This window comes from Octopus bimaculoides, chromosome 8 (genome assembly GCF_046866305.1).
Source record: "Octopus bimaculoides isolate indiv1 chromosome 8, ASM4686630v1, whole genome shotgun sequence".
In the NCBI taxonomy this organism is placed as follows: Eukaryota; Metazoa; Mollusca; class Cephalopoda; order Octopoda; family Octopodidae; genus Octopus; species Octopus bimaculoides.
In genome coordinates, this window is record NC_142935.1 from 2,754,411 (window position 1) to 2,782,294 (window position 27,884).

Here is a 27,884-nt window from a genome sequence, read left to right on the forward strand (position 1 = left end):
AGTATTTCCACGTCCCTGCGCATATATACATGCATACATATTGTTTGATGGCCGTTGACTGCTCATGAGATCTTCCGCCCTTTGACAGATCTTAGTTTTTGTCCTGCTGGGTGTCCAGCAATCCTCCTCACCAAACAAGCTTGATGGGGTTGTACTAGGTTGCATACATACGTACAAACAAAAATACCCTGTTGTTGATGCTGGAATCCCAATGAAGGAACCTTGCATCTAGGTTAGAAACCGGTTCTTTCTCTATTGGTAAGAAATTTTGAAATAAACTGAATAATGACAAACATATATACATATGTATGTATGTATACCATATATATGTGTAGTATATAAACACACACACAATACACACAGATACACACTTAACAAAACACTGGTATCGCGCTCCATATTATATATAAAAAGACAAGTTGTTTACATCTGTTTACATAAATTGTTCTCTGTAACCTATAGATATATTCTATAGTAGATTATATAATGTAGAGTACGGTATAGAGATTAAAACAAAACACATTCAACAGACGAGTAAGTTCCAGCTTTATTATTATAGCTGGGTCAATAGATAACCAGTTTAGGCATTCAATCGTGTCTAATACGAAATAAGATCTAAAACAATTTTATCTCTAAACGATCTCAGACTTGAAAATTAAGCTAGTGTTAACGCATTTAATGTGGTGAGTCTTAAATACGATCTAATTAGGAACACTTATATGTAGTGAGAAAACGATAACATTAGCTTCTGTGACTAATTTATTCCTAATTACGTTGGCAAGTTTAGCAGCTGTGTAGTTAAGAAGTTCGTTTCGCAATCATGTAGTTCTAGGTTCGATTCCACAGCGTCGCACTTTGAATTTTTTTAAAACGTAAAAGATTTTAAGTTACTTCTACTGTAGCCCCAAGCCGACCAATGCACTCTCAGTAAATTTGGTTGGTAGAAACCCTGTGTGTATGTGTGTGTGTGCGTATTTATCCACTTGCCTAAGGTGTCACGCAGTGGGACTGAACCTGGAATCATATGGTTTAGAAGCAAGCTTCTTATGTATGTATATATGTATATGTGTATATACATATGTATATACGTGTATATATATGTGTGTGCATGTATATATGTACTTATGTATGTGTATATGATAAGACGTATGCATGGAACTTACGGGCATTGAGTTGCTTAATTACTCCGTAACTTCTACAGATTAAAAATGAAATGTTTGCGTATAATTCGTCTATCTATCTACCTGTCTGTCTGTCTGTCTGTCTGTCTGTCTGTCTGCACAGACACATACATGTATCTGTGTGTGTGTGTATATATATATATATATATATATATATATATATGTATGTATATATATATGTATGTATATATATGTATGTATATATATATGTATGTATGTATGTATGTATGTATGTGTGCGTGTACTTTAAGCATATACGTATTAATATGTATTCCTGTATATATGTATGTTTGTGTTTCTGTATGTATGCATGCATGTATATATGTGTGTATACACACACACACACACACACACACACACACACACACACACACACACACACACACACACACACACATATATATATATATATATATAAAATCTATTATCGTAAAAACTATTTGAGTATTGATTATTAGTAATGTGTATCTGATAAGGTATTTCCGTCTGACAGTTTAACTTATCTGTCTAACTAAATATATAGCTAACTATTTATTTTATTGTACATCTTTGAAGATACAGTAACGGCTTATCTAGCAAGTTGCTAAAGCGCGCGCGCGCACACAATTATATATATATATATATATATATATATATATATATAAGCACACATACACATATATAACGTAGAAGCTCGCAGTACGAGCACCATTGTACGAGTAATTTGCTGTACGAGCCGAGACCCGTGCAAATATTTGTCTTGAAGCACGATTGGAAATCCGCAGTACGAGCGAGTTTCATAGAAGCGGCCGCTAGTCGGCGCTGAGCTCGCACACGCTCTCTCAACAAACGCAGCCTCCGCTCGTTCAGTTGACGTGTTTATCTCGTTGTGGCAGCATCCCTGTTGTGTTTTTCTCAGTGTTTTCTTTTTTAGTTTTGTGTGTGTTTTGTTATTATTTTATAATAATTAGCTGTGTTAGCCATGGGTCCTGAGAAGGTTTGTGCAAAGGACAGTTCTGAGAAGAAGAAAACGGTGATAACGATAGAATTGAAGAAAAAAATCATTGATAAACATGAGTGAGGAGTGCATGTAGTGGACATAGCACGTCAATACGATCGAAGCACATCGACGGTCTGCACCATCCCGAAGAAAAAGGACGAGATCAAGGCCGTTACAACAGCAAAGGTCGTCTCCAGGCTCTCCAAGCAACGCACATCTGTCCACACACGGATGGAAAAATTGTTTCTCTTGTGGATCAACGAAAAGCAACTTGCAGGGGATGAGATTACGGAGACCATCATTTGCGAGAAAGCCCGAGCGCTGTGTGGGGATCTCCTGAACATCGATGGAGGAGACATCAGCAGACGCATTTAAGGCCAGTCGCGGCTGGTTCGATAATTTCAAGAAGAGGACTGGTGTTCATAGCGTCGTCAGGTATGGAGAAGCAGCAAGTTCTGACACGAAGGCAGCTGAAGATTTCGTGAGTAAATTCCGTCAGCTCATCGCAGCCGAGATGTACATCGCGCAGCAGGTATTCAACTGCGATGGAACTGGCCTTGTTTTTTTTTGGAAAAAAATGTCCAGAAGAACCTACATAATTGCAGAGGAGAATAAAATGCCAGGCTACAAGCCTTTGAAAGGTAGGCTAACTTTCGTCTTTTGTGCCAATGCGAGTGGAGACTTGTCTAGTATTCCGAAAACTCACGAGCGTTCAAGCCGCACAAAATCCAGAAGGAGAAGGTACTGGTCATGTGGTGGGCAAACGTTAAAGCCTGGGTCACCGAATGGGTCAACCTTATCTTCGGACCAGCAGTGAAAAAGTACTTTATGGAGAACGACCTTCCTATCAAGGTCCTCCCCGTCCTCAACAATGCTTCTGCTCACCCAAGATGATATCCTGGACGATATATATATATATATATATATATATATATATATATATATATATATATATATAGAATATATATATATATATATATATATAAGCTCATGTTTTGAGTTCTGTTTCTCTGCATTGCCAAGCTTACACGCATACATATTGACGTGCGTAATATATACACTCACACATATATGCTGAGCGAAAGCGAGGGAGAGAGATAGAGAGATAGATAGAGAGATAGAGAGATAGAGAAAGAGAAAGAGAGAGAGAGAGAGAGCTTGAAGATGGATAAATATACAGAAAATTTTATTTTGTGCGTTAGTCAATATTTTCATAAATGCATGTACATCCATATGTAAAAGCAATATATATATATCCGTATATAAACACACATATAAGCACAAGTGAAAACGACATTCTGGTAGTTGCATCAAAATGGCAGGAAAATTTTTAAATGAGGTGCAAAAAAAGCGAAAATAAAATTTAATTCTCGGCAGCCATGGTAACCAGCAACACGGTGATTGAGTTAGAGCGAATCCTGACAGTTCATGGATTTCTTTCATCTATGGGGTCTCTGTGGGTTCTCTTTATAAATAGATGTTCTCTCTTCTAGTGAGGTATTGAGGTGTTATGGCCGCAACTAACTTGGAGAGAAGTAATTGTTTGACATCGATCGTCACAGAATAGAATGATTATATAAAGAAAAAACTAAAGAGCTATATAGGTGCATAAGGCCAATTTCCCAGGTTTTGTGGTGTGTACACACACACAAACTGAATCGAACACACATATAGACGGTATGTGTGTTCTTATTTCGTCGTGCGGCTGCATTTTATAATATATTCTCAATGCTCCTGGAATAAAACACCACGAAGCAAGTCATAGACAAGCGAGACAACTCACATCAAATCCCTTATATATATATATCTGTATATCTGTCTATAAATCTATCTATTCTGTATAAACACCCCCCCCCCACACACACACACTCCCCCTCCCCCCCACAACATCATCATTGACTAATTTCAGACACTTTTCCTAAATCATGATGGTTTATGATCCAAGTGCATCTGTTTTGTGAAAACTGTTTTGGGTTGTTTTTGATTTTCCTTAACTGTGGTTTTCAGAAACTCAATATTGACCGAATTTGATCCCGATTCAGGGGATTCTGTGAGAGAAATATTTCTCGAGTGAAGCTGACCATACAATTGTTGACTTGTCCGGACACTTAAATCTTAATTTGCAAACGTAGAACGAATATTTCTTGCCTCTTCCATTGCAGAAGTGCCCTTTTTGAAAGCATGCAATGTTTGATATGGGTCTGATCTAAATTCCTTTTAAAATGGGGAACCTAATGCTTATTTCATCTTTAATATTGGAAATATATCCACAAAGGGATCAAGTGAAAAATGTGACCCTTTCCAATTTATGTTGTTTGTCTCTGTGTTACATGAGAAAAATGTTCTCTCAGAAGAACGAGAATAACTATTCTCAAGTAGAACTCAAGCATATATTATAATTAAGCAATTAATTTTTATTGCTAAGTGGAATACAAGGACTAATGAAGAAACGAACATATAGTAAGATTGATGAAGTGGGGGTGGGGAACGTTTGACCTAATTTTTATTCAAACAATATTTTTGTTTTGTTTTATCTCTACCATTCACAAAAAACATGTCGCAGATGTGTTTGCGTGAGTGATCATGCGGGAGTGTGTGTGTGTGTGTGTGTGTGTGTGTGGCGGGGTGAGGCGTGCGCGTTTTATTTTATTTTTATCGTATGACCGGAAGCAAACTAAAATAGATCGATTCTTCGTTTTAAATATGTGTTGTATAAGAAGGGTGATGTTCAACAAATTCGATCGATCTTAGCTTTGTTCCTCACCCCTTGTCAAAGTAATTGTTGTTTTTTTTAACCCCTAATCTCCGTACAGTCCGGACGTAATTTCACTTTCCGAAACCATAAACTTTAAAATACTTTTAGATGCAGAGTGATTTGAACCTGCTGCTCCAAGCCAAAGAAATATCTTTTAATTCCTCAATGCCGTGGAATACATTGTTTAGAGCCAGGTCTAGGCGTGACCATCTCGCCTTATTTACAGGATTAGTATGGCCCCGGACTACATTATTCAATACACAGTGGGGTCCCTATTTACAAACATAACTCTTTCCAGATCCCCCTTCGTTAACCGAATTGTTCATTACATCCAAACTCCACATAAAAGTTTGAAATAAGATTTACTTTGCCCATCAATGAAAAGCAAGTACATAAATATGTACATATATGTAGATATATTTGTATGTATGTATGAATGTGTGTGTGTGTGTGTGTGTGTGTGCGTGCGCGCGCGTGCGTGCGTGCTCGCTCGCTTTTCCCTTTTGGAAAAGCGCACACATATGAGAAATATATTCTATATCAAATATGAAAATTTGCATTTTACTTGAAATGTGCATATATACACTCTAACAAACCGTTTGTAAACGCTCTCCCAACCAATAATATGCGTGCGTAGTCTTCTGGTAGTTTGTTGTTCAAATTTCAGATCGGTAAGCGAGTTTGACTTTCTGAAAAACATCCGTTCGTTATTCAATTTTTCGTTTCTGAGAATCCTTCATATATTGGTACTCTACTGTACACTTAGGTCGGTATAGTGTGGTTTAAGGAAGATTTGGTTTCTATTTCTGACAAATGAAACGACTCAGTAGAGTTACCCTCGTTGACTCGTTAATGATGTTGTTGCTTACTCTAAGTACAAATCAATAAAAACGCCTTTAAGTATTGGTTCTACTTAATAGAAATAGCCGTGAAACCTCCCTCAAATTATATCCATCAGTTCTGAAAGAAAATTAAATTGAATAATTAGTCCTACCATACACTGTGTCTAAAAAACGGAGCGGCCAACCGGCCGTGAAACGGTCGGTCCCGAGACTCGCCCTCTCGCTTTTTTTCCTCGCACATCAATAGCATCAAAAAGTGCTTACATTCCTATTTCACCCACAGTGAGGCTTTGCTATGTTTAGATGAAAAAAAAAATTACTTGCTGAAGAAATAAGAGACTTCGTATGTGGTTGATGTCAGATATAGGAGCGAGCGAAGAGTTCCTCCCCCACTCTCTACACCCAAAACACTACGCAACCGTACAGTGCCTGAACTTACAATAGGAGCAACCAATTCTTCTTCGACTGATTTATAATTGCTCAACTCTCTCGTTCAATAGATTTTTAATAAACTAGCCTATCTCACACCACAAGAGCGACGTTAGGTGCTTCTTAAACCAGACACTCTCTTCTGTTTTAAAGATCGTGTTTGAAATGTTTATCACGTGTTAACGTCATTTATTCACGGCGGATTTCGTTATCTGAAACACATTTAAACATTTCCTCTTCCATAGCCTCGTTCTAACGACCATAAATTTCATTTTGTTATCTTGGTTTAAGCTTTAATTAGATTTTAGTTAGGCTAAGATACGTTTATTATTTGAATGGCCCGACTAAAAATCGGAACACTTGTTTTATTTTTCTATTCTTCTCAGCCATTACCAATCTTTGAAGTATTCCTTGATTTATTTCATTTCATCTCATCTTATTTCATTTTATTTTATTTGAGCTAACTTTAGAGTTAATCAAGAAATAAGTCTTTAACGTAAATCTGATTGCCTTTTATTACTGTAACTTCAAACAGTAAAAGAACAACGAATTGGTTAGACTACAGGAAAAGCTGCCCCGTGGGGGGGGGGGCAGTCTTCTGCTCATCGTTATCTTTTATATTGCGGCCATGCTGAAGCAGCACCTTGCAGGGTTTGGTCGGACGCGTCGACCAGAGGGCTTGTCTTTTAAGTCTGGTAGTTTATGTAATCGGTTTCTTTTGTCGAAAGAAGGTAACTTAGCTAAGTTACGGGGCGTAAAGGAACCAACACCGTATATATGTGTATATATGCGGCGCAGGAGTGGCTGTGTGGTAAGTAGCTTGCTTACCAACCACATGGTTCCGGGTTCAGTCCCACTGCGTGGCACCTTGGGCAAGTGTTTTCTACTATAGCCTCGGGCCGACCAAAGCCTTGTGAGTGGATTTGGTAGACGGAAACTGAAAGAAGCCTGTCGTATATATGTATATATGTGTGTATATGTTGTGTATCTGTGTTTGTCCCCCCCAACATCGCTTAACCGATGCTGGTGTGTTTAGGTCTCCGTGACTTAGCGGTTCGGCAAAAAGAGACCGATAGAATAAGTACTAAGCTTACAAAGAATAAGTCCTGGGGTCAATTTGATTCGACTAAAGGCGGTGCTCCAGCATGGCCGCAGTCAAATGACTGAAACAAGTAAAAGAATAAAAGAATATATATATATATATATATATATATATATATATATATATGTGTGTGTATATATGTGTATATATATGTGTATGAAATGTATGTATGTATATATATATATATATATATATATATATATATATATATATATGTATGTATGTGTGTGTGTGTGTGTGTGTGTATATATGTATATGTGTATATATATATGTTTATATGTGCATATATAGTTAGTTAAGAGAGTTCCTGGTGTTTGTAAATATTTGCTTGAGTTCGTGTATTGATTGAGCTGTCGTTGCAGACATCCAAGTCTGTGCATCTCTTCACATAAGAATCTCAGATGGAAGATTTTTGGAGTGTTTTACAAATCTTAACTCTGCTACTAATAAATTTGATTTGGAAAATCCACATCAATTTTTTTTTGAAATGAGTATTTCTAGGTTTTTGTACAATTTGTTGGTGCATAATTTAATGAACCTATGATGATAGGTACAAATGAGAATTCATAGTTAGAGTACAAGGGCTGTAAGTTCCGCATTGCGTCGCCATAAGCATTCTCTTTTTCTTGGATTTTCGATTGTACATTTACATCCGCTGGTCAACTACATATACATACATACATCTATCTATCCATACATCTATCCATACATACATACATACATACACATTTACACGCATTGCTGGAAAACAACAAAACATTTACAGATTATACATTTAGTAGAGTAAAATCTATGAATAATATTGATTTGTCTGGGACTTCGAAGTTTTGGCTGGCATTGAGTCGATGCTTTCGGCAGGAAGTGGCAAAAAGTCTGGGAAATAATTTTATGACTGATAACATCATGAAAACTGCATTTAAAATGAAATAACGGTAATATATACATACAATGTTTGTGCATGAATATGTATGTATATATGTATGCGTGTATATATGTGTGTGTGTGTGTGTGTGTGTGTGTGTGTGTGTATGTGTGTGTGTTTGTGTGTGTGTGTGTGTGTGTGTGTGTGTGTGTGCATGTCATTTGTACGGCAAGTGTTGTCTTTAAATAGAGTGGATGAGATGGTTGAAAAAGTTAAGCATGTGACCTATTGATTACTCAGTGACTTATCGATCACAGATCTTTGGGAAACTGTCCATCCACTGTGCTCCCCCCTCTCTCTCTCTCTCTCCCTCTCACCCCCCCCACACTGGACGTTGGACGTTGGACAGAACTTTGGAACAGATACTGCCTCCAAGTCTTCGCCGTCTTGTTTCAAATGCATCAATGAATTGGGGCTGGATTGGAAGTTCGGAAACCATACCTTGTGGTAGGGTTTCCAATTCTTTGCCTTCTGAGTTCAACTCCTACCAAAAGCCTAACATGTGTGGTGGACTTGATCCGTCTCCACTTTAACACAACTGCCTGGCACCTTGGCTCTCTTTAACAAAGTCCACCACATTGCAAGCATCCGGGCGAGGTGACTGGATTGAGGATACCTCCCTCGCCCTCTCCACATCTCCACTCTCAGAGGCGCTATAATGGCTCCTGGTGCTTCACACCTCATCCATTCTCCTGACTAAAAGAAAAAAGAATATAATTACATAGATACATCGTGGCACTCCGTCGGTTACGACGATGAGGGCTCCAGTTGATCCGATCAACGGAACAGCCTGCTCGTGAAATTAGCGTGCAAGTGGCTGAGCACTCCACAGACACGTGTACCCTTAACGTAGTTCTTGGAGAGATTCAGCGTGAAACAGAGTGTGACAAAGCTGGCCCCTTTGAAATACAGGTACAACAGAACCAGGAAGAGAGAGTGAGAGAAAGTTGGGGTCAAAGAATATAGCAGGGTTCGTCATCCCCCTGCCAGAGCCTCGTGGAGATTCAAATGTTTTCGCTCAATAAATACTTACAATGCCCGGTCTGGGCATCGAAACCACAATCCTATGACCGCGAGTCCGTTGCCCTAACCACTGAGCCATAGCGCCTCCACGCATCGATACATATATATAGACACACACAAACGTATAAGCACATATAGTCACATATACACACATCTATGCATATATAGATACATATATTAACACACACACGCACATATATATGCACATATAAATGCGTATATGAACATACGTATAAGCTTATATGGAATATGTAAACAGCATATACACACGTATAGATACACACACACATATATATAAGTACTCACACACACACTAGTATGTACACAGACAAAGAGACATGCACCTATATTAAACACATATGCTCATATAAACAAGTATAAACACACATATACACACGTATAATGTATGCATAGACACACTCCTATATAATTGTGCGTTTGTGTTATACCAAATAATAGAGTTTCAAAACAGTGGGGTATATTATCGATATTTCGTCATGATAATAAATATATTTATTTACCAGACCAGACAGCCGTGTTTGAAAATGGTTGTTAAGATGACGAGTGTTTCATTTCCAGCTAATAATTAAAATAATTACTACTATCTGTTAAACGTCAGTTTGCAAAAGGGCAAGCTGTTTGCGAATGGGTTTCGTCATTGATCTTGGAAACAAACTGATCTGAATATACCTGAAATATATGAAAACCATTGATAATTATTGTAGATTGGATATGCAGGAAAGGATTGCTAACAGTTGATGAAGTAAGACTAGAAAATCATGAGCTTGTCTTCCGACTGTGTCCTTGACAGGCATTGATTCCGCTTCCTGTTCTGTTTGTCTGGAAGAGAAGAAATAATAATAATAATAATAATAATAAGAGAGAGAAGAACCTCATTGGTTATGGTGCTCAACAACCATGAAATTGGTGGTGCTTAGTTTTGGTACTTGACAAGAGAAAAAAGATTTATTCCTTTCTGACGAGAATAAATTGTGTACTTGTCCTTTTCCAGTGGAGCGCGTTCATATATGTGCATGGCTTAGTGGTTAGGGCGAAACACTTTACACACTGGCGTTAATAGTTAAAAGCTGGAATGAACGAAACTCGGAATGTAGAGAATATATTCGTGAATGGAATTAAAAAAAAAAAAAACTGGGACCAATGGTTTTATTTCGACAGTTGACATAATACAGTCATTATCAATATGAAACCAATCGTCTTGGTTATTTTTTGTAGTTCAGTATCATTTATGTGCATTTGTATGTCCGTCAATCAATCTATCTGTCTGTCTGTCTGCCTGTGCGTACACACACACACGCACGCGCACACACGCACACACACACACACATGCGCGTGTGTGTACGTGCGCTCACGCGTATAACAATGCGTCCTGCCCTAACTCTTTTCGAAACGCTTAGTTTTAGAATGGTGGCAGCTGATGAAGGGAATGTTCTCTATGTGGCCTGTGTTTTCTGTACTCTGTTTATCATTTTTTCCACGTTTTTTTTTGTAACGCCCTGTACCCAGATATGCATCTATATATACATGTAGAAGTAGGTATGTACATACATGTACGTATATATGCATATACTCATATATTATTTGTATTATATATATATATATATAGAGAGAGAGAGAGTGAGTGGGCAGATGAAAGAGTACGGTGTTTAGCATATATGTTAGGAGTTACATACATTTCCATTAACTGTGTGATTCTGTTCCGTAGAGTTATTATATTACGAATCTAGTAAAAGTTAGTTTGAAACGAATACTGACATTTAGAAACATTCAATCGTCGTAAGCAGCGGCACTGTAAAACAGCCGAGTGTTTTATCATTTTGTAGTTTTTAGCTGAACTTTTTCTATGGATATGAAGAAAAGGCAATCAAACTGGAATAATTCACTGGAATGGTGTCCCAGTAACTTCAACCAGGACATTCGGAAGAACTGAACTCAGGTCAGCAGATTAGTACAGCCCCTAGTAAGTTCCAATGATGTTAACATTACTGAGATATATATGCTCGCTGTACATCTTTGCGGCTAGCTAGACTGAGCTAGCAAGAACCATTTTCAATTGATGTGATTTAGACCATGTCAGACTAAACTACTCGATCAAATTAGTGTTCCCCATGAATGTTAACGGAGTGAAGTGACGTGGAACTTTCTCAACCAATAATCACAACGGGGTTGTGGTATGACCCCCCCCCCCACCACCTATACAATACATTCTCTATTTTATAGTTTATATTTTGAACACATTCATCTGTGTCCCAAAATATTTTTTATTATGTTTGTTTCTAATTTAAAAAAAAAAATATATATTTTACATTATTTACATTATTTACATTTGACGGATATTTGTCCTCATCTTGTTTGTTGTTAACACAACATTTCGGCTGATATACCCTCCAGCCTTCTTCGGGTGTCTTGGGGAAATTTCGAACCTGGGTTCTCATTCCTAAGGTATTTTTCTATGTTGTTGTTGTTGTTGTTGTTGTTATTATTAGGCGTAGGAGTGGCTGTGTGGTAAGTAGCTTGCTTACGAACCGCATGGTTCTGGGTTCAGTCCCACTGCGTGGCACCTTGGGCAAGTGTCTTCTACTATAGCCTCGGGCCAACCAAAGCCTTGTGAGTGGATTTGGTAGACGGAAACTGAAAGAAGCCCGTTGTATATATATGTACATCTATATATATATATATATATATATATATATGTGTGTGTGTGTGTTTGTGTGTGTCTGTGTTTGTCCTTCAATATCGCTTGACAACCGATGCTGGTGTGTTTACGTCCCCGTAACTTAGCGGTTCTGCAAAAGTGTCCGATAGAATAAGTACTAGGCTTACAAAGAATAAGTCCTGAGGTCGATTTGTTCGACTAAAGGCGGTGCTCCAGCATGGCCACAGTCAAATGACTGAAACAAGTAAAAGAGTAAAAGAGTAATTTTCATTATTATTATTATCATTCAGGTCACTGCCTGGAATCGAACTCGGAATCTTGGGGCTAGTAGCCCGTGCTCTTAACCACTACGCCATATGCCCGTAGCGGTTAAGAGCGCGGGCTACTAACCCCAAGATTCTGAGTCCGATTCCAGGCAGCGACCTGAATAATAATAATAATCTTATCATGTACATTGTTTTGTCTTGGCATAAAAGATGGGCTACAGCAAATATTCTGCTTAATACCACAGATTTGCTTGTCAGTTGTTTGACCTTAACCAGTTGAGCATGTCCCTTAGTGGCTGACGATATGTGCATCTCTGATCATGAGCAGAAGTAGTCGGGGAGCATTATAGCCATGTGTTGAGAGGAATTCTTTGGTGTTTGAATAATTCACCTTTGGAAACATGGGTGTTTTGCTCAACATCCTTAAACAAACCTTATTCATGGACCTTTTGAGCGGGATGGGCTACTCGACCGGAAGAAAATTCTAACTGGGCCCCACCTGCGAGGTCATGCGCTGTTTATTTTGATATGAGATCACCATGTCGTGCACATATGGTTGTGATGCATGTGCCTGGTGTACCCTTATCAGACGGGTAGTCATGATGGGTATATTGGGCTTCGTATATTTTACCCCAGTGTCACTTTGATGGCATGCACTGCTCTCTCACTCAATAACATCGAAAAATACCTTAGGAATGGGAATCTAGGTTCGGAATAATGTACATAATTCCTCATCTCTTAAATATAGAACCAACATATATTTTGTTATATTTTTATTGTAGCAGATTTATGTCATTACCCAAAGTTAATGACCTTAGGTGAGAAAAGGCACAAAAACTGAATTGCTATTTAAATATTTTATTTTATATCAAATAAATCGATAAACAAATGGAAATTAATCTAAAAAATAACGAAACTTGATTATATTATTGTGCTTTTTCATCATAAAAGTGAGCAAGGAAAAATCTTTGCTGCCTAACACCGATATATCAAACGAACCCCTAATACCATATTTGAACCCCCAACCATTCTATGAATCCCTCGTACCATAACATGAGCCCTTAACACCATACATTAATCCCTAGTATCATATATCACAGTCCCTTATTACTATAATATGAGCTTGTGCAATATATCACATGAACTCCGAATATCATATCTGTAAACCCTAGCATCATATAAAAATCCCTAATACCATACCCTAATATCACATATATAACTTTTAATATGATATAAAAACCCCTAATACCATATATTATGTGGAGCCTTAATGGCCTCTATTATATTAACCCCTAATACATATGGAACCTTATAAGGCGACGAGCATGCCGGACAAAATGCTTAGCGGTATTTCGTCCTTCTTTACGTTCTGAGTTCAAATTCCGCCGAGGTCGACTTTGTTTTTCATCCTTTCGGGGTCGATAAAATAAGTACCAGTTAAGCACTGGGGTCGATGTAATTGACTTTCCCCACCCCCGCAATTGTGCCAGAATTTGAAACCCAATATGTATGGAGTTTTACGGTTTGAATACCATTGCGATTTCTGCAGTTCTTCGTGTCTGAATCGCACCTACAGCCATTCTCTCCTCTCCCGCACACAACAAAGTGACATGAGAAGGCAGGCACCCAAAGGACCATTATGTAACCCCTTAAGCTATCCATCAGAGGAACCCCGATGCCTTATAGCAACCTCTGATCTTGAGGTTCATTAACCGGTATTTAACAAAATTCGGTCATCCGTTCTCACCTTTTTCACTGGCAATAAGATGGCGCGCGCGCGTGCGTGCGTGTGTGTGTGTGTGTGTGTTGTGTCAGTGATTGGGTTGTCAGAAATATATTGGTGGGGTACATGCTATACCGTCCCACCTCCCTCACACGATGAATGGAAGGCAAAAAGGTAACCCTTATAAGATAGGAACCTAAAGAACTAAAGCGAAATACGACCAAGAAATTCCCAAACCTCCATCTTTGAAGTATTGAAATATTTCTGGAGAAAGTTTTCAGTAGAACTCCGTCGTCGTCAATCGGATTATCGATGGAAATGGTAAATAGCTAAGAGTAAAGTGAAATATCGGAATGTAATTACCAGCCATGTTGTCATGCCCACCCGGAGGAGTCAAATAAATAAAAAAGAAATCGAAAAAGAAAATAAAAAAGCATCAAACAAACCGGCGAAATCTAGAAATTTTTCAAGAAATGATCAGAAGTGATGGCCTCCTACTTTCCTCTTCTCTCCCCTTCCTCCTACTCCTGCTTCCATAGCAGCAACGGACATTTCCTCATACCTTCCTTTACTTCTCTTATAGTTGTGGTAACAGTGTACCTCGTCTTCTCTCGCCATATCATCGTAGTAATAGTAGTAACAGCAGCAGCAGCAGCAGTAGTTTACTTCACCGCCTCCTCCCACCACTCCTCCTTCACTACGAGCTGCAGCAACAGCAGCAGCAGCAGCAGATTAAATAAATGTTTAACAGAGTCGACAGCTTCAAAAGAGACATGAACTGTAAGCAACTGTTATTGAGCGGACGGATGGATGTCTTCGAGGAATGCAAGTTTCTCTGTAGATGTGTCAGGGCAGTTGTTTATCGATTTCTATCAATTTTCTTCATAATAATCAAACTATTCTAGCGTATTTAATAAAATCGGATAATTCTGAATATCTGTGAATGCATGAAGACGGAGCGAATATAATATTGCAATATGTCCACAAACGTTCACCTTGTCATTCATTTGTTTTAAACGTGATGTATGTCCTTGTTAGATCATTTCCACAACACTTCACGCTTTTCCCTTCCTGCGAAGTCTAATCTCGTCTGCTGAATTTACACGTTGGAAATATTATAATATCTAATAATCTTCCCCTCGATTAACACAGAGCCGTGTTATAATCCATTTTCTTTAGCCTTTTAATGCCAGGGTTCGCAACTAGATTTCGTATGGCCCTTGGTGGCCCATATAAAGATTTTGTTGTTAACATTTATGTGTAATAAGCTGTTTATACTTCTAAAATGCACAAAATATTTTAACAATTTTGTTTATAATACAGTTCCTAATGATATGTAATTATAAGAATAGCTTTTATCTTTTACTTGTTTCAGTCATTAGACTGCGGCCATGCTGGGGCACAATGAAGAATTTTAGTCGAACGAATCAAACCCAGTACTTATTCCTTATACAGTCTGGTAGTTAATCTATCGGTCTCTTTTGCTGAGCCGCTGGATTGCAGGGGCGTAAACATAAAAACAGCGGTTGTCAAGCTGTGGTCACACACACACACACACACACACACACACACACACACACACACACGCAAATATTTGAAGAACTTAAAAGTTATGGCTAATCATAACAGAGTGAACATTGGTTTTACACCTGTAAAGCGCTTAATAATATAGGCGACTGGACAGGTTCCAATGGCTGAAGACGCATAACCCCTCGAACTGGAGGAAGAAATTCGTAACGGTCAGTTGGTTTTGAAAACAAAAGGAATAATTACTCGTGCTGCGGGACGGAGCTATCGTCCTTACGTCGGCTCCAGTCATGGAGCTGTGATGGAAGTATTCAGTGAATGGGGAATTCCAAGTCTGAAGTAGGAAACGTTTTAGACGAGGCGGGGTGGGAGGAATTGACTGAATACCTCCTTCCTGTAGATTGAAAAGGTCCCAGGGTCAAGCGAGTTGTTTAGGATTCTTGCCCCTCTCAGCCAAGCAAAGCTTACATCGTTTACTCTCATTTGTATAAGCCCCCTGGTTGTTCAAGGAGCTTCTATTTAATTATGTATGGGGTTCCTTCCTCTTTTAAACCCCTCACGCGATTCTGCGCCTTTCTGGAATCCCAAAAGGGGACTTTATGGCTGGTTGTTCAGACGTTGCTTTTAAACGCAGTTTAACCGATATCATTTCTGTGTCCTGTGTATTAATTAGATGCTTCCGCCGCCGATGTTTCTTTCGTTAACTCCAGATCTGATGTCGCTGTTGTTGCTAGCAGTCGCAGCCCGGTGCTGATGTTCCTGGACGTGCTTCCGGTGGTTCTGCTGTTGCTGGCCTAGCGGCCTTTTTCGACCGCCATGTTGCTGCTGCTGCTGCTGCCGCTGTAACTGTTGCTTTTTGTTATTTCTGCTGCTCGAAGCGCTGCTGTCGCCGTCGCCGCTACCATTGTTGTTATTGCTGTTGTCGGTGGGTGCATCATCGCCTCTTATGCTGTTACTCTGGCTGCCAGAAGCAGCTACCACCTCGGTCTCACCCCCCCTCCCTTAGCTTCGCATCGACCCGCCACTGGACATCATTGTATACCCTACACTAGTATCCTGCCTCTGCTCGCAGCTTAGGGGTGCTCACTAGAAATTTTCCTAATGTTGGGTGCACAATTGAAGGATACCCTTAAGTTGCGTCTATTAAACAAGCGTCCGTATTTGTGTGACTTTGTGAAGTGTTTGTCCACCAATCTAAGTAACGTTCTTTCCACGCATGTTTTAACATTGAGAGAAAAGGGTGGGGCAAACCAAACTACATTATGGTGGCGCTTCGTTTTCTGTGTGCCAGGGTCCGGCATATTGAAGATATGGTCCTTAAACCTACTGGACGCCAGGACCTCGTTGTAATAAGGGGCTGCAGCGTCGAAAATCTCTTGATTTGAGGACAAGTTCCAGATTCTCTTGCTGATACCATTCACTGGGTTCCTGAACACGATAGGTGGGTGGCAGGAGGAGGTTGTATTAATGTACGACAGCCTCTCGTATGGTTTGCGGTTGGGTCTGTAAGTGGAGTTAACGGGTGTATTCTTGATAGGCTTGGGAAGGACCTAATTATCAACGTTAGCCCCATGGGGCTCAAGATAGCAATCGAGAGCAACCTCACCTTTGTAAACCTTTTAGGCATTACGTTAGATCTGAGCTCGGAATTTCTTGTGAACAGAAATTGGTAAGCACGCGTACATACACACTGACACACATCACGTATATAATTACAAAATGGAACTTGAAATTTTGAAAAGAATGTGATGTGTGCCAGTATGTGTGTGCGAACGCCCACCAATGTTTTTCTCACATTAAATTCCGATATAATCATAATCTACACCATCTGAAAGGTTTTTGTAAAATTTTCATAAAGAACTACCCATTTCTCTGAAAGTTATGAGGAAACAAATTCGAGGTGTGGGCGGCTCACTTGTGTTGGTATGTTCCTTTTAATTGACGTGTCACCATGTTTAGACATGATAAATGATAAGGTCGGAATTGTTTAAAGTATGGTTCACAAAGTTTAATGATCTTCACGGGCGTCATGACACATTTATCATTGTAAGTGTCCTTGGGTCAAATAAAGTCCAATATATTATTATTACATGACAGCAATATATTCGACTTGTAACAGCAGTAATCAACCGATTGATTTACGGCAAAAAAAAAAAAAAAATGGCATTAGTGAGAGGAAATAAGAAACCCAAGACATTTCAGTATATTGTAATGCTAGTCTTAGTTGTGTTGAGGGAATGTAAGGTGATCTGAGAAGGGAACTTGACAGCGCTTAATGGTGCGTACGCGCAGTTCGATTCCCTATAAAATATATTACATATTTTTTACTGGAGCTGACAGCACAAACACTTGTCAATATATTTGATATGCTGATAGAAAGAATTTTGTAACAGCTTCCAGTTTGTTAGATTTTTTACCTTGACTTCCTTCAAACAATTTTACAATGTTATTTGTTTAAAACGTTACACACACACACGCACGCATGCATGTATATATATATATATATATATATATATATATATATATATATATATATATATATATATATATATATATGCATGTATATGTATGTATGTCATTATTTCAAGATTTTTTTGCCAATAGAGAAAGAACAAGTTTCTAAACTAGGTCCAAGGTTCCTTCATTGGAATTTCAACATCAACAACAAGGGTTTTTTTGTTTGTTTGTATGTATGTATGTATGTGCAGATTTGTATGTTTTATGTATATATTCTCATGCATATAGTTACATATCCAGACATGCTCATATATATTTAAATGATAAACTTCTGGAAAGTTTTACAGATTTTTATAGTTCCAGTGATTGATTTGATGTGTAGTCTTCGAATTAGCATTCTCCTTTCAGGTTTTGAGAAGCCTAATTTCTCAAGATTGGTATTTAGACAATGTGTTACATATCCCAGGGTCCCAATAATTACAAGTATAAACTTGAATTTGTAATCTGGATAGAGTAACTACAGAATTCATAATAGTTCGGCATAGATGTTCTCTTTATCACTGATCTTCAGCTTTATGTTAACATCCGCTAAGCAGCTGATTTCCACAACTGTGCACAGTTTCTCTTCTCTATCCCAAATCATTATATCAGGTCTGTTGTGCTTACATTTTATCGAGGTCTTCACTGGTACATTCCACCAGAATTCCTTTTTATTATGAGTGGCTATGGCTTCTACCATATTGTGGGTTCTTATTTCTTTATCTTCGGGTTTATCCTTCCGACGGATTTCATTATAGAGTCTCCTAGCTACAACGTTATGCTTCATTGGTAGATAAAACCATGATGACATTTTCGGGCAACTGCTTATGATGTGGGTGACGTCATCAGTGTGAACTCCACAAAGTCTGCATCGGTTGTCACATTTTACGGCGTTTCCCGCATCTCTATCTCTTTTGTGCATCAGGTACTTTCTGTTCCTGTTCCTGGATTGCAAACGCATAGCCTTCAAAGTCGGACGTAGTAATCCGTCTATTCGTCCATGATAAACTGCTTTGATGTATGTATGTATGTATATATATATATATATATATATATATATATATATATATATATACATATGTATGTATATGTGTGTGTGTTTGTCCCCACCACCGCTTGACAACCAGTGTCAGTGTGTTTACGTCCCCGCAAGCTAATAATAATATATATATATCATATATATATATGTATCTTGTGTATATACATATATATATATATATATATATATATATATATATATATATATATATTGTTAACTCTGTTATTTTGTTCCGAGGAAGATACTGTGTTTGAATTATTTATGCACTGATGTCATAATTCTCCTGAACATGGTTTGTACGTCAAGCCCCCCCCCCCCCCCACACACTCCCACACATTTTGCTGCAGGTCCTTCAGAAGTCGCAGTCTGATTATTTATTTATTTTCGTGTTTCTTGTTTCCTATTCGCGTTGATGACGGCTTCTTTGTTTAACAGTTTTGCATCTGTCGCTGTTGCCTTAAAAACACTGATTAACGTTGAAGAAGCAAGTCTTTCAAGATCCATATGTTGCAGAGTTAGCGGCTGGGGGTGATCGGCTGCTTTAGTTTGGACAGAGTGGACAGAGCTTCCGTGAAAGCGCGTGCGTTAGTGGCTTGGCTATTCAGCTGATGATCATAAGTCCTTGAGTTCGATTCCTGGTGGCGCGATACCCCCTTGAGCAAGACACTTTATTTCACGTTGTTGCAATCCTCTCAGCTAGAGAAAACAAATTGTGACTGTATTTCAAAAGGATCAGCTTTGTCACATTCTGTGCCACCCCGAATCTCCCTGAGAACTCTGTTAAGGGTACGCGTGTCTGTGGAGTGCTCAGCCACTTGCATGTTAATTTCAGGAGCTGGCTGTTCCGATGATCGGATCAACTGGATCTCTCATTGTTGCAAGTTCGACTCCTGGCGGTGCTTTGTGTCCTTGGGCAAGACACTTTATTCCATGTTGCTCCAGCTGGCAAAAATAATATCTATATTTCAAAGGGTCGGCCTTGTCACATTCTGTGTCACGCTGAAGTTCCCTGAGAACTTCATTAAGGGTACTCATGTCTGTGGAGTACTCAGCAACTTGTCCGTTAATTTAACGAGCTGGCTGTTCCATTGATCGGACGAATCAATACTACAGCACGGATCCTGTAGTATTTGGCACTACGCGATGTCTCCGCGTTAAGTATCGTACACGGAGTGCTATTTGAAACTAATACGACTTCTGTTGAACATAATGATTTAAAGTTATGAACTTAACTGGGATTAATTATATTTGGAGTGAGATCAAATGTAATATCGTTCTCAAGAAGAAGAAAAAATGAAATTTGATATTTGTGTGACGAATGTAAAAAATATACCGGACAAATAAAAGTATGTTAACGAACAATGGAGATTTGTTTAAATTACTGATATAGGTTTTTTAAAAGGAAAATTCTCACATAAAGATTTTATAGGCATTTTAAAAATTTTGTTTTCATTTTTTTAATGCAAATTTTGCTACTCATTCATAGCAGAAATTATAAAATTAAAATAGAAATAAAACTGAGACAGTTCTTATTGTTAACAATATACAAAAGCGTTTTTTTTTTATTTTTTTATTATTATTATTATTATTATTATTATTTGTTTTGTTTTGTTTTGTTTTGTTTTGTTTTGTTTTGTTTTGTTTTGTTTTGTTTTGTTTTGTTTTGTTTTTGTTTTTGCGGAAATGAATTCACCGAAATGCTCAATGTCTCTTAGAAGTTATTTCTGTGAGAATTTGCATTTAAGAATTGCATTTTTTTTCTTTTATTCACAATACAGTAGCAATGTTTCGAAATGCGAGCTAAAAGAATATATGTGTGTGTGTGTGTGTTTGTGTGTGTTTATTTGTGTGTGTGTGTCTGTGTGTGTATGCAAGTGTCTGCGTGCGTAGATATATCTATGTATGTATATATATATATATATATATATATATATATATATATATATATATATATATATATATATACATACACACATATATAATACATGGAGTCACAAAATCGTGTAGTACCATAGAAACGGTGAAATTCTAAGTCTGACAGGTGCTTAAAATAAACATATTCACCTCTCATACTTCCTGACCTTTTATCGTTTATATATATATATATATATATATATATATATATATATATATATATATATATATATATATATATATATACTAGAGGAAAAAGGACAACAGAAACCAAGGCAGGATAGGTATCTCATGTCATTTAGGATATCTAATTAGTGTAAGGTGAACTTGAGGTCTTACAGCTGTTTCTGGGATATCCCAAGTGATAGGCTAGCATGTCCGTACACTAGGTATTCCGTCATCAGAGACAAGGTATGTATGAAAGTTCTAGACTGGGAAATTCACAGTTTATAAGGAATAAAATAGTAGATAGAAGAATAAAGAGTAAAACAGTGGATATAAGAATGCAGAGAGGAGAATAAAGTTCAGAGCTCATCTTCTGTTTGTATTCTTATATCTACTGTTTTACTCTTTATTCTTCTATCTACTATTTTATTCCTTATAAACTGTGAATTTCCTTATCTAGATCTTTCATGCATACTCACCTTGTCTCTGATGACGAAGTACCAACCTACCACTTGAGATATCCCAGAAACAGCTGTAAGACTTCAAATTCACCTTAACCTAATTAAATAGTCTAAATGACTTGAAATACCTGTCCAGTCGTTGTTTTAAAATCAACAATTTTTTGTTTGCATTATTAAAAAGTTTATATCGGACTCGACGGTCCGCTAGAAAGCAATGACTTAGTTCAGTTCAGAAAAGTTTGATGTTTAAATGAGTTAAGTTTTAGAAGAGATATTTCTCACAAATGATACACACAGGAAAACTGTCTGATAGAGAGGGGGGAATGAGAGACAAAAACAGAGGGATTGAGCATTTTAATATACTCAAGGTTGGGAGGGCGGTCATATTAGCTGAATATATCTTTCCTTTCTGGAAGTGATCTCTTACAGTAATTTAAGTAACGATAGAGTCCAGGGAAGAGGTTGTCGAGAAAACGCCGAGAGGTGCTGATTGATTAGTTATAGCCAAAAGAAAGAGTCTGGCTAATTTCTTGTTAGATGGGGTCACATTTTGGCGCAAATTCTACATAGAGTAGATTTTGCCAATAGAATTTTGTTTAATATTTGCAGCTGTTGCTGTGATTGATTGCCAATCGAAATACATTTAACAGATGAGTAATGGTCGGGTGAGGCCAGTTCGAATGGGAATCAAGCAAATTAATAGCTGCAGTTCTCTGAAGTTACTAGATTTGATCTATATATAAACAGATTGGCTGCTTGTTTCTCTGCGATTGGTCAAGTGATGTAGACACCTTTGATGAGATACCAATAAGGATCGAAAATCGATTAAGGTTGTCCATTAGTTTTTGTCGATCTACTGTATATTTATCTGAGTATGTGCGTGTATGAATGAAAGACTAACAAACCCGGGTACAGAAGGCTAGCAGTGGCGAAATCGCTACACATTGCAACCATTACATATACTGCTGATGTTTTTTTTTTTTTACTCTGTGATACTTATCTACAGCTGCATGGACTGAGCTAATTAAGAGTTAAGTGTCTTAGCCAGGAAAACAACTCTCTCAGTTGGTTATCTGGTATACTATCAATATGGTCAATCGTGCTCTCGCGAGATGAGCACGAAAACTGTAAAATCAATTCCTGCTTAGACAGACAATAGGTTTTAGTGTAAATGGGTGAGAAACACGAAATACGGCTGTAGTTTAGAAAGTGGAAATTCATTCACGCAATTACTCTCTCTTCACTCCCTCTGAAAGCAGAAGAGACCGGCACGCTTATCTTCTCTCTCATTTCGACCTCTCGGCAGTATTCTTGAAGGCAACCAATAAAGGCAAATCTGAAACTCTTCACCATGGCAGCAAAGTGACGTCATGGAAGTTAACAAAGGGCATTATTACCGAAATGGATATTACCATTATTATCTGCTAAAAATTGTAGCCGCCATAACTCAAAATGATTACCACGTGACTTGAGTTTTCTGGGAACGATGATTGAAGAGGAAGTACTCCATTCTCCGATAGATTCGTATATCGATCCATCTACCATCATATATGACAAACGAAATAAAATTAAAAACAAACGCATTAATAAGTTAATTTCAATTAATTACATATTTCATAAATTAGTGGCAGCAATAAAATATTTAATAACTGTAATTTTTAACATTGCATCTCCAAAATTAATCAATATTTTTGTTTATCATTTTCATGTTTATTTAAGAATAATGAGTCTGCGAACATTATATTATAATGTATATGTATATACATATACATTCGTACACACACACACACACACACACACACACACACACACACACACACACACACACATATATATATATATATATATACAGTTTTATGTCGAGTTACGTATGTATGAAAGTAATTTAACGTTAAATCGAAGGATTACTGAGAGCTATCAAAACCATTTTACTATCTTTCCCTCTTTTATATGTGTGTGTGTTTAAATACTAAACGCACACACACACACACACACACACACACACACACACACACACACACACACACACACGCACACACACACACACACACACACACACACACACACACACACACACACTTATTTCAAATGCCAATAGTTTTACAACCGCCAGATATTATTGTTTCAATACAAATAACGTTGCTCAAAGAATAGCTAAACGTAAACCAAATTTGTCTTTTATTGTGGTGTTTTCCTTCATATAATACTGTAGTATTGGAAGCATCAAGAATTAACATTTTGGAATGTTGCCCGTCATATGACAACGGTTAACTTCGGAAGTCTATGTATTGCCACCCTGGGTAACATCAGGAAATATGGCATAATTAATTAATTAATAATTAATTAATTTTTATGAAATTTCTTGGTTCTTATACAAAACGATGAATACCAATTTTGAAAAGAAAAACAAATATTTCTTGAAAATGAAATTAAATAAACAAATTTCTCAGTTGTATAACTATTCTGTCATTTACTCTCCCCCCTCATTCTCCTCCTCTTCCTCCTCCTCCTGGTTCTATAGTTGTTTCTCTCCACTCATCCTACACCTCTTATGTTAACTTCTCTCTCTCTTTTACCTTCTCTCCCTCTCCTATACGATGTAAAGCGTGACTGGAGGAATCAATCAACCAGCCACCCAGCTAGTCAACCAGTCAACCGGGATCCATTTCACCGTTGGAGGTCCCCAAATGATTTTGTTGTTAAAGTTTATGTGTAATAAATTAGTTACTCTTCTACAACACAAAATATCTTAACTTTTTTAAATACAATTCCTAATACTATTTAATTATAATAACACTATAGGATTTTTTAAAACGCCGAATAATTATGACTAAAAATCAAAGAGTTTCATAGATAAAAAATGATTGAGAAACACTGAAATAAGCTATTTATTATATAATCATTTCAGATTTGAATGACGTAGTGAAACCGTCACAGATGCGACAACAGCTTGTGACGGCCATATTTTCGTCTCATGTTTCTGTAATACATAAATCTCCTGCAAAAGCAGACGACACTGTCACACGCATATGTAATATATAATATTGAAAAATCTTATGAATAAAACAGCATAACAAATGAATAATAACTGGAAACGAAAGCGATATTTATACTTTGTGTTAAGTTAGAAAATATCTTTATAATTTTGAGCTTTTCATGTGTGCGTGCGTGTGTGTGTGTGTGTGTGTGTGTATATATATATATATATATATATATATATATATATATATATTTTGCGCGGTATTTTTTCTTCACAATAATCATGATAATTCTCAATGAAAATATTGAATCTAGTTTCAGTAAATTTCGTTATTTTTCTTAAAGTTTATCAAATATAAAGAGACAAAGCGATACAGATCAAAGCACGATGGTAACCATAGCGACGACGTGTCTCGGCACATGAATGTAATGTTGATGTTTGTTTTTAACTATCATCTTACTGCTAAGTCTGGAATGTGCGCGCGCGCGCGTATGTGTGTATACATACATATATTCATGTATGCGTGTGTGTATGCATGTATGTATGTATGTATATATGTATATAGTTCGATGACGGCTTATCTAGCCGAAACTTCGAAGTCACTGTTAATTTTATTCTTCTTTATAATAAATTTATACTCTACAAAGGTATGTAGTAACTCTTCAGATTAACGTACAATTGTTTTTATCATAACTGAAAAGAAAAACAAACAGACGCACACACAAAAGCACAGACACAAGTACAAACACACACACACACACACACATACGTGTGTGTGCTTGCGTGCAAATATATATATATATATATATATATATATATATATGTTACATATATATATATAATATATATATATCTGTGCTTATCTGTGACAATTTATCTCAAATATCTCCCCTCGTCATTTTTCAGTTTAACCTACTTTTAAGCTTTTTCAATAAGTTTACCTCGGCAACCGATATTGCACTTGACGGTCAGCTAGCGTATTAATGAGTTGGTGGGTGGTGGACCAGATTAATGTCCTAAACAATTTAGAGTATGCGGAATCATTCATTTCGTAATGGTGCAGGTTAGAAACTCACTTTTGCATAGCGAGGTGTGTGCCAGTCAGTTATTGATGAATTGATTTTAAACGAGATTTACTTCAATCAGGGCAGATTTCGAATAAGTTCAAAAGACAAATATAATATTTAAAACATAAACACAAATGAACATTGATGCATTGAATTGAGGTAAATTAAGTGAAATAAAAAAGAAAAAAAAAGAAAAAGAAAATTATTTAATTTTAATTCGAGCAGTTAATGAATCTACATGAAACGTGGTGCTGTTTGTTAGTCGAAAATTTCTCAGAATTGGGTGTCTGCACAGGTTAATACCTTGTTCGTTTGATATAACATTATGTTATAATTTATTACGCCAAGGTGTATCGAAAGAATTGTCAGACATGGTACGGCATTAACTCCCCTCCAACCCCATCGTTATCTCGACTATAACCCACAAAATGTCAATGAGTATTACTACGCATCGGACATAGAAAAAAATTGTAATTTGCCCTAAATATTCATTGCAAATCGACTGCTTATCCACTGCGTTTAAGCAAAAAGGAATTGTTTAACATACAGTTTAGCGGTTTAAGAAAATAAAATGGAAGTTGCCCAGGAGTTATGACAGTGACATCCCATAATTTCATAAAGAGACCATTAAGAGAATTGGTGAAATCCCTTAGTTTTATTAACATGACTTCCTTATTACGGCGCATCCACTGGTACCTGCTTGTATGGCACCTTTTAGTGATATCTTCAAGCATTTCAATAAGTCCACCGTTCCAACGTATTTATACCCTGCAAAGAACACCATTGAGAAGACAGTTCGGTTGCTTGCATGTCGACGCATGATAGCCAACACAGCGACATGTGAGCAATGCAACAACTTCTGAGCCGCACCCAAAGAACCGACAGGATGTGTTGGTGTTGTTCCTGCCCATTTACGTTATATATATATATATATATATATATATATATATATATATATATATATATTGATTACGTCATAGATTGTTTATATAGGATTATCGAATATCGCTGTCGTCACTTCTGGGTCAATTTACTTTCACTTTATAAATCCCTAAACTGCATATTAAACAAAGAATATGATATATATTTACTTTACAAGAATGGATTATATTCTAGCATCTACTATTTAGCTGGAATGTAGCTTGGATTCCTGGTTGGAACACAGTGACCTCGTTTCTGTTTTGTTTACGAATTAGAATAGTCTCACTTGAAGGCGTACGCACACTTAGAGTATCTGATTAATATTCATATATTACAACGTTTGGTTTGGAACTAAATGGAACCTTGGGCCAGTGTAATAAGAGATCGTTCATGATTCCGTCAGTGGTGCGTGGAAAAATCGTTCACGGGTCTTATAAGCATAGTATTTCGATATTTGTTTGCGTGCGAGGTGTGCGTGCCTAGCAATGCTCTCTCTGTCTCTCTCTCTCTCTCTCTCTCTCTCTCTCTCTCTCTCTCTCTCGTGTATATATTGTAATGTAAGAATTAAGTGTATAAAACCTACTTTACATAGTGCAAACATTATCTAATGTAGAACGCAATACATTGGAGCGGATAGATATTTATTATATCAAAAGTTGACACTCGTGTGTGTGTGTGTGTGTGTGTATGTATGTGTGTGTGTTTACTTGTAGCTTTTCTCATACAGAGCGAAACACTCGTCAATTCTAGAGTGCTTCTCCTGCCATAGATCGACGAATTATATTAATTCTGTGACGTCTTCTTAGAGGTAAGCAAACTCGGCTGTTCAAAAGCCAAATGTGTAGACCTGTCCTGCTCACGACTCATTGACCATTGGTAGATACAAAGCCGTGACCTCTCAACTGGCGTCTCTTGTCAACGTGGCCAACCACTCGGCAAACTACAGGTTAAAACAACCGAAGGAGAGTTGCCTGTGGCTGTGTTGATAAGATACCAGCGGAAAGGCTCGCAGTTCTTATCTTGTTACTGCAGGGTATCAAAGCCACTTGACAGACAATTGTCATCACATGAACGTTGAATGTCAAGTGGTCTCGGCATTACTCTAGCAACTGGAGTTTTTGAGTGCAAAATTGTTACAATAGTTTCATTGTGTTTCTGAGAACGGCGTTTTATTCAATGTGTTTGGTTTAGTTTATGGAAACGTTGGAAATATCAAGTAATCATTTGGAGATTTTTAGAGCTGAACTAGGTGGTTTCGGTATCGCTCTCACCATCGTAAGATAGAGGCTTCGATTCCTGGACCGGGCGGTGAGTTGTGTTCTTGAGCAAAATACTTCGTTTCACATTGGTCTGGTCCTTTCAGCTGTAAACCTCGCGACGGACTGGCGTTCCATTCAGAGGATAATAATGATCCC

General features: G+C 37.4%; 1 protein-coding gene across 3 annotated transcripts in view; it reads left to right on the forward strand.

Moving 5' to 3' along the window:
* LOC106872605 (high affinity copper uptake protein 1) overlaps positions 1-27,884 on the forward strand; it is a 121,218-nt gene that overhangs the window by 42,272 nt on the left and 51,062 nt on the right. The window contains exon 1 of one of the 3 annotated variants that reach the window (XM_089356024.1): positions 2,323-2,801. The exons of the other annotated variants lie outside the window; for them this stretch is intronic. The gene's annotated coding sequence lies outside the window, so the exon portion shown is untranslated. Of the gene's footprint in view, positions 1-2,322; positions 2,802-27,884 lie in introns of those variants that run through there. 3 annotated transcript variants of the gene reach the window in all.